Here is a 13908-nt window from a genome sequence, read left to right on the forward strand (position 1 = left end):
AATGGATTCGTGAGCTCACTGTTGGGTAGTGGAGCAGTTCTGTAGTTGACCAGATGTAACCATGATACCTAGGCTGAAGTCCTGTAGAATCACAGCAGTGACAGGAGCAGGCCTGTTTTTATATCCCTCAGCTCTCATTTTAGGTCATTGTGTCCCACAGGATTGGGGTCGGTAGCGGCAAGCCTAGGAAGCTGACCAAGTGCAGTGAGGTACAGTATGTGGCCAGGTGACCCAATTGTCCCAACCTGGGTTACCCAAATGGATTTGTGAGCTCAGTGTTGGGTAGTGGAGCAGTTCTTTAGTCCACCAGCTGTAACCATGATACCTAGGCTGAAGTCCTGTAGAATCACACCAGTGACAGGAGCAGGCCTGTTTTTATATCCCTCAGCTCCCATTTTAGGTCATTGTGTCCCACAGGATTGGGGAAGGTAGCGACAAGCCTTAGAAGCTGACCAAGTACAGTGAAGTATGTGGCCAGGTGACCCGATTGTCCCAACCTGGGTTACCCAAATGGATTCGTGAGCTCAGTGTTGGGTAGTGGAGCAGTTCTGTAGTCCACCAGCTGGAACCATGATACCTAGGCTGAAGTCCCGTAGAATCACACCAGTGACAGGAGCAGGCCTGTTTTCATATCCCTCATTTTAGGTCATTGTGTCTCACAGAATTGGGGGAAGAAAATCATGGCTGTTCCTTCATTGTTATTTACTTCAATTACATTATAATTGTCCTCCTAATAATCTGGAGCCATGGCAACTTGATGGATGCATGCTCTGTATTAAGTGGTAATACAAAATTTGTCTCTAGTTTTTTGCTAAATGTATTTTTAAAAACTTTTTGGTAATGTTTTTCACAGTGTTTTAAAAAAAAGATTGGAAATCTTTCAATTTTTACTCAGGCTGTAGGCTTTGGGCAATACTTAAACTTCCTGCTCTTTCAAAACACGTGCACATTAGCAGCAATTGACTGATCAGATCAGATCTTTTGTATTGAAGCATCTAATGAGCATGTGCAAAGGTAACTGTGAAGGAAGAAGGAGCAGGGTCAGCTGTAACGTAACATCACCCATTGTGAATAGAAGGCCATGTCTCATCTTTTATAAAATAAAGAGGAGTTACTTGTCAGTGTCCTTTCTGTGATGATAATGACGCTAGTGTAAAATCTTCTAAAGTGAACATGAGTCTAAACAGCTCCAGAGTCAAATGTGAAAATTGCAAGATTTTATTTTTTTACAGATTGGGATATAAAAAAAAAATAACATTGACAAAAATTTTCGGGAAAATTAATTTAGGCTGAATTTAGTCATCCGTGTATCACGGTCCAAAAAAAAAAATGAGTCTTATGGACAGGTCTAGTTACATGCTCCTCCACCAGCAGCTATTTTGAGAACAGCAGAGCTCTGCAGTCTGTGAAGGAGGCGGCACTAACAAGAACAGGAGAACCTGTAATACTTATATATTCGTAAATTGAACAAAATCATGTCACCAACGCATCTCTTAACAATAAAGATAAAATTGACAACCCCTTTAAATAAAATGCTAGGCCATATTTTTTATCCTATTTAGGCTACTGCAATCACTTCCTATTACCTTGCCGGGAAATATTGACCTATTATGTTGAAAATGGTATCTGCAGGCAAGGTGTTACAGAGCAGGAGGAACACCATTGCTGGCATCCGTGGTAATCAGACTGCACTCGGATGACATCCAAGTGCAGTTTGATGTTTCACACGCACCCATAGACTTGGATCCGATTGTAGGATGCACTGGCAGCATGCTGAGATGGAATCGTCATGAGAAAATAATCGCAGCTCTGCACTGCCCCATAGGATAACATGGGGCCGAGTGTAGTCCGATAAAATATTAGATAACACTCGGCCATATTATACGCTCCTGTGAGCGAGACCTTATACTGACTCTTTCCCCACAAACCTACATATCATTCTGCTCAGCTTCTCGTTTCCTATAGCATGTTGTCCGCTGATTGGATAGCATGTACATTGTGATATCCCACAAAGGTCAAATTTGACTTTTCTCTGTGCAATCCACCACCGACCCCTCACACTACAATTTGAAAACCTATTAACCCAATGCCACTCTCACTTTTCAAATCTTCTATCATACACAGGACTTTTAATGCTTTTTCTTAGTCTGAAATTCAATTACTCGTGTAATCTGTTTACAACCAAAGCTTTAATATCAACATAACCCTACATTTATATTGTCTATGCTCTAAATTCTCATACTTAGGGAGCAGCCGTCAGTTCTCCTGACATGTAGGTGTATTCTCTATAAATTACAATTCCAAGTCCTAGAAATGTATGAATAAATAAACAACAGGATGTCCATACAACAGTACAGAATAACAAAGCGGGATCACCCAGTCAAAGTTAAACTCAGTTTTAGTCAACTTCTGGTAGACCTGAGCAGCATATAATAAGGTCTTTCCACCTCCACACGTAGACCATTATGGAGAAGTACAGCTGCCCTTTTACATCAGCTGCACCTCCTGGATTGGAGGATGGGAACGACCAGTCCCGACCAGCTCTTCTAGTCGTTCCTAAAAACCAGACTTTAAATCCAGACCCATTAAAACACCTCTCAGCCACTATATGTGCTGAAGCCATCTTCTCCAGGTTTCACATCACTGTGGCTAAGCACCTCCCTGACACATATACTCCATCCAGGATCTTGCCGGCTGCTTACTTACACTATCTATCTACAAACCTGAGTGTAGCAACACACTGTATGCAATAAGATATTAGCAAACAGTGAATAAGTGACATTTGAATGGAATCTGTGAGCAGGGTTTTGCTATGTCATCCGAGATCAGCATAATGTAGGGGCAGAACCCCTGATTCCAGTCATTTGTCACTTGTTCAGCAACTTGCAGTAGTGTCTATACAGTCAGTGTTCTATCAGGAGGAAGTTATCACTGCTGCAGTAGGTGTCACATGTCAGACAGTCCAGCTAATATGTGTAACCCATCTCTCACCACTGATTTGCAACTTGCTGACAATGTACAGGAAGCTGCCAATCAGTGCCGTGGGTGGTGTTATGCACAGCTCAGCATTATAGCACTGCTTCAGCTGCAGCAGAAAAAACAGGGATTTTATCAAAACTGCACCAAGCAATCAAGTAAGTGGCACATCACTAAAATCAGGGGCTCTGTCTCTACTTTATGCTGCCCTCAGATTCCATAAAGGAAGCCTGCTGACAGATTTCCTCTAAACTACAATACTGTCATAAACTATATACTTGTAAATTAAGGTACTATCTATTATTGATCTCTTTAACTATCTATTATTATCTATCTATTAATTATCTATCTACCTATTATCTATCTATCTTATTGTATATTACTTATCTATTATCTATCTATTATATATTATTTATCTATCTATTATTTATCTATCTATTATCTATCTATCTATCTATCTATCTATCTATCTATCTATCTATCTATCTCATATCTATCTATCTATCTATCTATCTATCTATCAATTATCTATCTATTAATCTTACATTTTCTATCTATTATCTATCTACTATATATCTGTCATATATCTTTTCATTATATATATATATATATATATATATATATATATATATATATATATATATATATATATATATATATATACACACATTTATTTATCTATCCTTCTCATATCTACCTATATCTATGTAATTTCTATGATTTTTCTAATATCTATCTTTCTTAAATCTATCTCTATGTATCCGTCACTTTGCTATTATATATACTGTATCTTGTAAAGGTATTACCTGTAAATCTCTTATCTTACAACATGTTACACCCCAGAAAATGTCGGCACTTTATAAAATCAATAATAATTATAACAACAATAAAAACAAACTGCAAATCTCGCACTTGGCTCATCTCAACCTAGTGGCTTCATTTTAGTCAGCTTTTAGCTGGACAGGAGATACCGTAGCTGGCTAGACCACTACAAGTGATGTCACTGTCAGATCAGACTCTGTGGATGACAGATGAATTCTGCCCAGTTTTTCTGTCTCCGGGCTGTAATGTCATCTTCAAATTGATGATTCCCTTTTCAGTTATAATGTTAATTTACAAATGTCTAAAATGCAATTAAAAAAGCTGACTGAGCAATTGATTAATTTCTTGGCATGCCATTGTTAAAGTATCCATATATGTAATTCTGTCTATAACGTGAAAAATAAAAACCTTCACAAAGCACCTGTCACGGGAAACCTAGGTGTCTAGATCGGCAAGAGCTAATAACCCGGGCCCCTGCGATTTCCCTCAACTCTGGGAAACCCTGACTGACCCTTCTCCCAGAGGTTACACTGATGGTGTGCATGTCTGGGCCTCCATCCTCACCCTGTCTCCTGTTACAACCTCTGGCTGAAACCACCACCCACCTCTCAGTGAAGAGACCACTAACCAATACCCAAAGTTAGCACAGACAAGAATAACGGAAAATATACACCACGCCGCAGTCACTCAGGAATACACAATAAGTGCACAGGGCAAAACAAATACAAATATAGGAAGGAGGAAAATATGACAAAGGGAAATATACACCACCAGATACGATACTCCTTTTCCTAGACCACCACTCCAGACCGAGATAACAACGCACAAGACAGAAGCTATAATCGGCGAAGCCCAATGTTCAGAATAACAATTTAAAGGCAGTGGGCGTGACCCAGCTTCCAATCCGAGCACCAGCTAAATTAACCCCGGACCAGCTAGATAAAATCTAGCCGACACCACTGAGCGCATAGTGGACAAAAGCGGAATTACCGCTGTCTGTCGAGTGCCCTAGTATGAACAGCGTCCGACATAACAGTACCCCGCCTTCTACGAGGGACCCCAGGGCCCTCATGACTTATAGGACCCGGCTTGTCCGGATGGCGGCGGTGAAACATACTGACCAGCTGATCCGCATGAATGTCCGAGGCTGGTACCCAAGACCTCTCCTCCGGCCCATAACCACGCCAGTGTACCAAATACTGTAAGGTGCGGCGCACTACACGAGAGTCAACCACCTTGGAAACTTCAAATTCCAAATTACCATCCACCAAGACTGGGGAAGGCATCGGTGTCGCGTCCACAAGACCCACCATCTTTTTTAGCAACGATCTGTGGAACACGTTGTGTATCTTATACACCATAGGAAGCTCCAATCGGTAAGCTACTGGGTTAATGACAGCGATGACCTTAAAAGGACCAATAAACCTAGGACCCAATTTAAGGGATGGTATTTTGAGTCTTATGTTTTTTGTGGATAACCACACCCAGTCATCCACACTCGGGTCCGGACCTGGCACACGCCTTCTGTCAGCCACACGTTTGTACCTAGCACCCACGCTCAACAAATGCTATTTAACTCTCCTCCAGACTGATGACAGTTGTGCTCCTAACTGGTCTTCCTCCGGGATGCCGGAAGAGCCCCCCTGACTCAAAGTACAAAATTGAGGATGTAGCCCGTAAACACAAAAAAACGGAGACTCCCCAGAAGACTCCTGGCGGTGATTATTGATGGCAAACTCAGCCAAAGGAAGGACCGTCGACCACTCCTCCTGGTTATCAGAAACAAAGCAGCGTAAGTACTGCTCCAAATTTTGGTTCATACGCTCGGTCTGACTATTCGACTGAGGATGAAACGCTGAAGAATGAGACAACTTGATCCACAGCCGTGAGCAAAACGCTTTCCAAAATTTTGCCACGAACTGATTACCTTTATCGGAAACGATGTCAGACGGAACCCCATGAAGTCTGACCACCTCTTGCACAAATACCTGAGCTAGAGTTTTAGCGTTAGGCAACGAAGGCAAAGACACAAAGTGCGACATTTTTGAGAACCGATCAACAACCACCAAAATGACCGTGTTCCCAGCTGAGGAGGGCAAGTCAGTGATAAAATCCATAGAGATCTCCGTCCATGGCTTACTAGGTACCTCGAGAGGAAGTAGTGTGCCAACAGGATGGGACCGGGGCGTCTTAGCCCTAGCGCACGTGGTGAAAGCTGACACGTATGAGACCACGTCCTGTTGGATTTTGGGCCACCAAAACCGACGTGACACCAACTCCAAAGTACCCCTGACCCCTGGGTGACCACCCAGGACAGCATCATGATGCTCCGCCAAAACCTTTAAGTGGAGATGAAGCGGTACAAACGATTTGTTGATGGGAAGCTCGGATGGTACCTCCTCCTGAGCCTCGGCAATCTCAGCCTCAACCTCGGTTGTGAGAGCCAAAACTGTTATGACCCCAGTGGACAGGGTCTCAGAGGAACGTGTAAGTCTGCAAGATACAAAAATCCAGCTCATAGGTCTGTGGTAACTGGGTTGACCAAATAGCTACTCCTAACGCCAACACTAGAAGTAGCCGGGGATCATGCCTACGGTGATCGCTAGATGACTCGCGCCAGCCGGAGAATCTAACTACCCCTAGGAGAAGAAAACAAAGACCTCTCTTGCCTCCAGAGAAAGGGACCCCAAAGCAAGATACAAGCCCCCCACAAATAATAACGGTGAGGTAAGAGGAAATGACAAACACAGAAATGAACCAGGTTCAGCAAAGAGAGGCCAGCTTACTAATAGCAGAATATAGCAAGATAACTTATCTGGTCAACAAAAACCCTATAAAAATCCACGCTGGAGATTCAAGAACCCCCGAACCGTCTAACGGTCCGGGGGGAGAACACCAGCCCCCTAGAGCTTCCAGCAAAGGTCAGGATACAGATAGGAACAAGCTGGACAAAAATACCAAACAAAACAAAAGCAAAAAGCAAAGAAGCAGACTTAGCTTGAAAAACAGGAACCAGGATCAGAGGACAAGAGCACAACAGATTAGCTCTGATTTCAACGATGCCAGGCATTGAACTGAAGGTCCAGGGAGCTTATATAGCAACGCCCCTGAACTAACGGCCCAGGTGAGGATATAGAAAAAGACAGACGCTCCAGAGTCAAATCACTAATGACCACTAGAGGGAGCAAAAAGCAAAATCACAACAGTACCCCCCCCTTAGTGAGGGGTCACCGAACCCTCACCACGACCACCAGGGCGCTCAGGATGAGCGGCGTGAAAGGCACGAACTAAATCGGCCGCATGAACATCAGAGGCGACCACCCAGGAATTATCTTCCTGACCATAGCCCTTCCACTTGACCAGGTACTGAAGCCTCCGCCTGGAGAGACGAGAATCCAAGATCTTCTCCACCACGTACTCCAACTCGCCCTCAACCAACACCGGAGCAGGAGGCTCAGCAGAAGGAACCACAGGCACAACGTACCGCCGCAACAAGGACCTATGAAACACGTTGTGGATAGCAAACGACACAGGAAGATCCAGGCAAAAGGATACAGGATTAAGAATTTCCAATATCTTGTAAGGACCAATAAAACGAGGTTTAAATTTGGGAGAGGAAACCTTCATAGGAACAAAGCGGGAAGAAAGCCACACCAAATCCCCAACACGTAGTCGGGGACCCACACCGCGGCGGCGGTTGGCAAAGCGCTGAGCCCTCTCCTGTGACAACTTCAAGTTGTCCACCACAAGATTCCAGATCCGCTGCAACCTATCCACCACAGAATCCACCCCAGGGCAGTCAGAAGGTTCCACATGACCCGAAGAAAAACGAGGGTGGAAACCAGAGTTGCAGAAAAACGGCGAAACCAAGGTGGCGGAACTAGCCCGATTATTAAGGGCAAACTCAGCTAACGGCAAGAAGGTCACCCAATCGTCCTGATCAGCAGAGACAAAACACCTCAAATAAGCCTCCAAAGTCTGATTAGTTCGCTCCGTCTGTCCATTAGTCTGAGGATGGAAAGCAGACGAAAACGACAAGTCAATGCCCATCCTACTACAAAAGGATCGCCAGAATCTGGAAACGAACTGGGATCCTCTGTCAGACACAATATTCTCAGGGATGCCGTGCAAACGAACCACGTTCTGGAAAAACACAGGAACCAGATCGGAAGAGGAAGGCAGCTTAGGCAAAGGAACCAAATGGACCATCTTGGAGAAGCGATCACATATCACCCAGATAACAGACATGCCCTGAGACACCGGAAGATCAGAAATGAAATTCATGGAGATATGTGTCCAAGGTCTCTTAGGGACAGGCAAGGGCAAGAGCAACCCGCTGGCACGAGAACAGCAAGGCTTAGCTCGAGCACAAGTCCCACAGGACTGTACAAATGACCGCACATCCCTAGACAAGGAAGGCCACCAAAAGGATCTGGCCACCAGATCTCTGGTGCCAAAAATTCCTGGGTGACCTGCCAACACCGAGGAATGAACCTCGGAAATGACTCTGCTGGTCCACTTATCAGGCACAAACAGTCTGTCAGGTGGACAAGAATCAGGCCTATCAGCCTGAAATCTCTGCAACACACGTCGCAGATCTGGAGAAATAGCTGACAAGATAATACCATCCTTAAGAATACCAACAGGTTCAGCGACTCCAGGAGCATCAGGCACAAAGCTCCTGGAAAGAGCATCGGCCTTCACATTCTTTGAACCTGGTAAATACGAGACAACAAAGTCAAAACGGGAGAAAAACAATGACCAGCGGGCCTGTCTAGGATTCAGGCGTTTAGCAGACTCGAGATACATCAGATTTTTGTGATCAGTCAAGACCACCACACGATGCTTAGCACCCTCGAGCCAATGACGCCACTCCTCAAATGCCCATTTCATGGCCAACAACTCCCGATTGCCCACATCATAATTTCGCTCCGCAGGCGAAAACTTCCTAGAGAAAAAGGCACAAGGTCTCATAACAGAGCAACCAGGGCCTCTCTGCGACAAAACGGCCCCTGCTCCAATCTCTGAAGCATCCACCTCAACTTGAAAGGGAAGCGAGACATCAGGCTGGCACAAAACAGGCGCCGAAGTAAACCGACGTTTCAACTCCTGGAAAGCCTCCACGGCAGCAGGAGCCCAATTAACCACATCGGAGCCCTTCTTGGTCATATCCGTCAAAGGTTTCACAATGCTAGAAAAGTTAGCGATAAAACGACGGTAGAAGTTAGCGAAACCCAAGAACTTCTGAAGACTCTTAACTGACGAGGGCTGAGTCCAATCAAGAATAGCTCGGACCTTGACTGGGTCCATCTCCACAGCAGAAGGGGAAAAAATGAACCCCAAAAAGGGAACCTTCTGTACACCAAAAAGACACTTTGAGCCCTTGACAAACAAAGAATTTTCACGCAAAATTTTAAAGACCATCCTGACCTGCTCCACATGCGAGTCCCAATTATCAGAAAAAAACAGAATATCATCCAGATAAACGATCAGAAATTTATCCAGATAGTTCCGGAAAATGTCATGCATAAAGGACTGAAAAACTGAAGGGGCATTAGAGAGCCCAAAAGGCATCACCAAGTACTCAAAATGACCTTCGGGCGTATTGAATGCGGTTTTCCATTCATCCCCTTGCTTAATGCGCACAAGGTTGTACGCACCACGAAGGTCTATCTTGGTAAACCACTTGGCACCTTTAATCCGGGCAAACAAGTCAGACAACAGCGGCAAAGGATACTGAAATTTGACAGTGATCTTATTTAAAAGCCGATAGTCAATACAAGGCCTCAAAGATCCGTCCTTTTTAGCCACAAAAAAGAATCCCGCACCAAGAGGGGAAGAAGACGGACGGATGTGTCCTTTCTCCAGAGACTCCTTGATATATGAACGCATAGCGGTATGTTCAGGTATCGACAGATTAAACAGTCTTCCCTTAGGAAATTTACTGCCTGGAATCAAATCTATTGCACAGTCACATTCCCTATGAGGAGGCAATGCACTGGACCTGGACTCGCTAAAGACATCCTGATAATCAGACAAGTACTCCGGAACTTCCGAAGGCGTAGAAGAAGCAATAGACACAGGCAGGGAATCCTCATGAATACCACGACAGCCCCAACTAGACACTGACATAGCCTTCCAGTCAAGGACTGGATTATGGGTCTGTAACCATGGCAGCCCCAAAATAACCAAATCATGCATTTTATGTAGAACGAGAAAACGTATCACCTCGCGGTGTTCAGGAGTCATGCACATGGTAACCTGTGTCCAATACTGCGGCTTATTTTCTGCCAATGGCGTAGCATCAATACCCCTTAGAGGGATAGGATTTTCTAATGGTTCAAGAATAAAACCACAGCGCTTAGCAAATGAGAGATCCATAAGACTCAGGGCAGCACCTGAATCTACAAACGCCATGACAGGATAAGATGACAGTGAGCAAATCAAAGTTACAGACAGAATAAACTTAGGATGCAAATTACCAACGGTGACAGGACTAACAACCTTAGATATACGTTTAGAGCATGCTGAGATAACATGTGTAGAATCACCACAGTAGTAGCACAAGCCATTCCGGCGTCTATGAATTTTCCTCTCATTTCTAGTCAGGATTCTATCACATTGCATCAAATCAGGTGTCCGTTCAGACAACACCATGAGGGAATTTGCGGTTTTTCTATCACATTGCATCACATCAGGTGTCTGTTCAGACAACAACATGAGGGAATTTGCGGTTTTGCGCTCCCGCAACCGCCGGTCAATTTGAATAGCCAGGGACATGGTATCATTCAGACCTGTGGGAATGGGAAAACCCACCATAACATTCTTAATGGCCTCAGAAAGGCCATTTCTAAAATTAGCGGCCAGTGCACACTCGTTCCAATGTGTCAGCACGGACCATTTCCGAAATTTTTGGCAATACACCTCAGCCTCGTCCTGGCCCTGAGACATAGCCAGCAAGGCTTTCTCTGCCTGAATCTCAAGATTGGGTTCCTCATAAAGTAAACCGAGCGCCAGAAAAAACGCATCAATATCAGCCAATGCCGGATCTCCTGGCGCCAACGAAAAAGCCCAATCCTGAGGGTCACCCCGTAAGAATGAAATAACAATTTTTACTTGTTGAGCAGAGTCTCCAGACGAACAAGGTTTCAGGGACAAAAATAATTTACAATTATTCCTGAAATTCCTAAACTTAAATCGGTCTCCTGAAAACAGTTCAGGAATCGGAATCTTGGGTTCAGACCTAGGATTTCTGGTAACATAATCTTGTATACCCTGCACACGAGCGGCAAGCTGGTCCACACTTGTAATCAAGGTCTGGACATTCATGTCTGCAACAAGCTTAAGCCACTCTGAGGTAAAGGGGAAAAGAAAAAAAAAAAAAAATGAGAGAGGGAAAAAAAAAACCTCAAAATTTTCTTTCTTATAATCCCACTTCTGCAATGCATTAAACATTTAATACTGGCCTGGCATACTGTTATGACCCCAGTGGACAGGGTCTCAGAGGAACGTGTAAGTCTGCAAGATACAAAAATCCAGCTCATAGGTCTGTGGTAACTGGGTTGACCAAATAGCTACTCCTAACGCCAACACTAGAAGTAGCCGGGGATCATGCCTACGGTGATCGCTAGATGACTCGCGCCAGCCGGAGAATCTAACTACCCCTAGGAGAAGAAAACAAAGACCTCTCTTGCCTCCAGAGAAAGGGACCCCAAAGCAAGATACAAGCCCCCCACAAATAATAGCGGTGAGGTAAGAGGAAATGACAAACACAGAAATGAACCAGGTTCAGCAAAGAGAGGCCAGCTTACTAATAGCAGAATATAGCAAGATAACTTATCTGGTCAACAAAAACCCTATAAAAATCCACGCTGGAGATTCAAGAACCCCCGAACCGTCTAACGGTCCGGGGGGAGAACACCAGCCCCCTAGAGCTTCCAGCAAAGGTCAGGATACAGATAGGAACAAGCTGGACAAAAATACCAAACAAAACAAAAGCAAAAAGCAAAGAAGCAGACTTAGCTTGAAAAACAGGAACCAGGATCAGAGGACAAGAGCACAACAGATTAGCTCTGATTTCAACGATGCCAGGCATTGAACTGAAGGTCCAGGGAGCTTATATAGCAACGCCCCTGAACTAACGGCCCAGGTGAGGATATAGAAAAAGACAGACGCTCCAGAGTCAAATCACTAATGACCACTAGAGGGAGCAAAAAGCAAAATCACAACACGAAACCACAACACCCTTTTGGAGGATGGGTACCGGATCTTCCCGAGGTTCCCCCCTCGGAAAACACCTGGACAGAGCATCCGCCTTAGTGTTTTTAGACCCAGGTCTGTAAGTAACAACAAAGTTGAACCACGTGAAAAACAATGCCCAGCGAGCCTGCCTGGGAGATAGACGCTTGGCAGACTCCAAATAAAGCAAATTCTTATGGTCGGTAATTACAGTAACCTGATGAACCGACCCCTCCAAGAAGTGTCGCCATTCCTCAAAGGCCAACTTGATTGCCAACAACTCCCTGTTGCCGATATCGTAGTTATGTTTTGCAGACGACAGTTTCTTAGAGAAATAGGCGCAAGGACGCAAATCGCTCAAGGATGAGCCTTGTGACAACACCGCCCCCACACCAACCTCAGACGCATCGACTTCCACAACAAAAGGTTTCGATACGTCTGGCTGCACAAGAATGGGGGCCGAAGCAAAACTGTCCTTAAGAAACTCAAATGCGCGCACCGCGGCCTCAGGCCAAACGGAGAAATTGGTACCTTTTTAGTCATGTCTGTTAGCGGTTTAGCAATGATAGAAAAATCCTTGATAAACTTCCTATAGTAGTTTGAAAACCCAAGGAACCGCTGAAGTGCTTTTAGGTTATCAGGCCATTCCCTGTTATGAACTGGTGGTTTAGGAGAAACATGGGACGTGCTCTGGAGGAGGTGGTACCTTTACTGACCGCAGACCCTGAACTTAACACAACACTAGAAGTAGCTGTGGGATGTTCCTGTCACTCCCTAGACACCTCGTCACAGCCGGAGGACTAAATACCCCTAAAGATAGAATCAGGAAAGCTATCTTGCCTCAGAGAAAATCCCCAAACGATAGACAGCCCCCCACAAATATTGACTGTGAGTGGAGAGGGAAATGACATACACAGGATGAAACCAGGATATAGCAAAAGAGGCCAATCTAGCTAGATAGATAGGACAGGACAGAATACTGTGCGGTCAGTATTAAAATACTAGAAAAATCCACCACAGAGTTTACAAAAATCTCCACCACCTGACTAAAGGTGTGGAGGATAAATCTGCTTCTCCAGAGCTTCCAGCTTAACTGAATAAATCCATACTGACAAGCTGGACTAGAAAAAACATAGAATGTACTGAACTATTAAGTCCACAACATATGGACTGCAAAGAACCAAGCCAGGACTTATCTTTGATGATCTGGTCAGAATAGCAGAAAAATTCAAGCAGAGATGTAAATCCAACCAAGAACATTGACAACTGGCACTAACTGAAGGATAGAGCCAGGCTAAATAGCCGAGCCCGAATAGACAATCAGTGGAAGCAGCTGCTGACTGCTAAATCCAAGGAGCAGCCGTACCACTTATAACCACCGGAGGGAGCCCAAGAACAGAACTCATAATAGTGCCACTTACAGCCACCGGAGGGAGCCCAAGAGCGGAATTCACAACAGTTCCCAATGCAACACCGCTTGCACCTTAGCGGCGTCCATTTTAAACCCAGAAGCAGACACAATATAACCCAAGAAAGGCAACTCCTGAACCGAAAATACACATTTCTCAAGTTTTGCATAGAGCTTATTCTCTCTGAGAAGCTGTAACACCTGCCTGACATGATCTAAATGAGCATCACAGTCGCTAGAATATATGAGAATGTCATCTAGGTATACAATAACGAGTTTCCCCAAAACATGTGAGAACACATCATTTATGAAATGTTGGAAAACAGCTGGTGCGTTTGTCAACCCAAATGGCATCACCAAATTTTCAAAATGACCCTCAGGGGTATTAAAAGCCGTCTTCCAGGTTATACGCCCCCCTGAGGTCAAGCTTGGTAAACCACTTAGCACCTGCCACCTGGTTGAAC

This window comes from Ranitomeya variabilis, chromosome 5 (assembly GCF_051348905.1).
Source record: "Ranitomeya variabilis isolate aRanVar5 chromosome 5, aRanVar5.hap1, whole genome shotgun sequence".
NCBI lineage: Eukaryota > Metazoa > Chordata > Amphibia > Anura > Dendrobatidae > Ranitomeya > Ranitomeya variabilis.